This window comes from Ursus arctos, unplaced genomic scaffold, assembly GCF_023065955.2.
Source record: "Ursus arctos isolate Adak ecotype North America unplaced genomic scaffold, UrsArc2.0 scaffold_32, whole genome shotgun sequence".
Taxonomy (NCBI): domain Eukaryota; kingdom Metazoa; phylum Chordata; class Mammalia; order Carnivora; family Ursidae; genus Ursus; species Ursus arctos.
Window position 1 is genome coordinate 6,935,950 of NW_026623008.1, and position 2,178 is coordinate 6,938,127.

Sequence of the window (2,178 nt, forward strand, 5' to 3'; positions counted from 1 at the left end):
AAATGACATCATAGTGAGAAGAGGTAGCAGATAGAAACTGTCCTTGCTCCCACATAGTAATTACTGTTAAGTTTTTTCAAAACATGTTTTCTTCTCTCCAATCTCAAGACCTACTCCTCACCAAGGAAAAGCGCGTTTTCAGTTTCTCAAGCCCAAAGGGCCTAGAGTGCCCCATTTGCCCAGTGCTTTGATTGTAACAGAACTAACCAGCACAGCCAACCTCCCACTCTGGCAAGAGCAGCACTGTGGGAGGGCCTGAGGGCCTCAAGGGAGCAGACGTGCCACTGGTCCAGTCAGACTCCCAGAAGAGAGGCAGGCACATGAATGAGCACGGGCTCACATCCCTCATTTCTCCTCCAAGCTCACAAGTTAAAGACAGAGTCCGCATTTTCCTTTCTGAGACTGGAGAGTGGATTTGGTATGTCTATTACGTCCTCCTTTATACAGTCTTGCTCGTGGTCTTTTCTTGCAGAGGAACACACCACTCAAACTTCTAGAAAACAGGATGAAAAGAAGTGCCACAACACTATAAGGCTAAGGGACTGAGATTTTACCTGTTTGCTCAAAAAGTACAAATGCTCCTTTCCTGAGTAAATATGACACAGAATATTTAAATAAAAGGTGTAAGCTCAGAGCTTTATCAACCAAATCTAAGTTATAATTTACCAAAAGCTAGATTAAACCTGATGTAAAACTTGTGATAAGAAAGTTTCATTCTTTTCTTTTTAAATATATGAAGTAGTAAAAGCACCACATTTTCTAAGATCCTGGTCAAATCACAGGGTTAAGGCCATCGCTTATAATCTAATCCAGGCCAAATACTTGCTTTTACCTAATTACCTACCTCTTTGATTACCACTGCAGGTAACAGCCTCAGTTTCAGCTTGGTCTGGTTTATGTGTATTGGAGGAGTGACGCCCGGCCTGAAGGAACCAGGTTTTCACACAAGGAAAAGAAAAATCCTTAAACTCCTCTTCTAGGAAAGAACAGCCCCACATGACAATTTAGCAGTAACAAAGAACAGTACCTGACCTACTCAGGTGTTTTAGAGTAAACGTGCGCGATCGAGATAACCGAAGCCCTTAAATCATGCACTGAAATTACGACTATAACACAAAGTCAGAGGTTCTTGTGGGAAGGCTTCCAATGTTTCCAAAGTGGCCGGAAATTGGGGGCAGAGGATCTGTGGCTGGTGCATTATCTTAGAAAAAACACTTACCTACATTTTCTTCCTCTTTACTCAAAAACAAAACAAAACAAAAAAAATGAAAAAACTGTTGACTCTCCTTTACCCTCTTTATAGAAAATAATTTTTTACTTTATTTTTAATTGCAGTCCATTGTCTGAGGCCTTAAGGAATGTGGTCTTTCCCAGAGGAAAGCAACCAAGCACTATGAAGCTTCCAACGGACAGCCTCAAACCTCGCAACTTCCCTGGTCCTCCGCTTGGATGGCAGCCTCTCGGCTGAGAGCGCGGCGGCACCGCAAGCCCGCGCGGGAGGCTTTCAGCAGCTTAGTCTCCCCGCCTCCCTGTCAGTATGGCGGGGAGAGGGACTTCAAAAAGAAAGTGAGTTAGGATGTCAAAAGGCCGCACTCTAGGAGGATATCTAGAAGAACCATATTTTTAACCTGCTTTTTGCAATTTAATGAAAATATTAAATACTAGTTAACCCAGTTTCTAAATCTTTTTAATTCCAGGGCCAAACAGACTGGAAGCAATTACGGCTTGTTCATGGGGGTCTGTGGGAATGCTGACAGTTTTAATTTACATATTAATGCTGAAAACCATTTTGAGAGGCAAAGAAGAGCATTCTTTGGCCTCAGTAATGACTAGAGTAAGGGGGGGAAAAAAGACAGGAAAGTGGTTGAAAAACTCTGGGCTAAATGGTCTGGGTTTATTTTTTCTGTAATAATTTCAAACTATCCAACATTCACTGTAATAAGATACCATCCAGTGGTGGATTTGTACAGTCTTTTATTTTGCCTAAGATGACTACTCTTTGGCTGAGCTGTCTTCAAAAAAACGCCTAACAATCAGTGTTAACAATCTATCTGTCTCAACTCCAACTCTTTCCTGGGAACAACTCATTCTACTGCTTGGTTTCCTCTTTTACCGCCCACCTAGCATACCTATCTTACCACCGACAGGAAGAAACAAAGCACTGAAACATAGAAACTG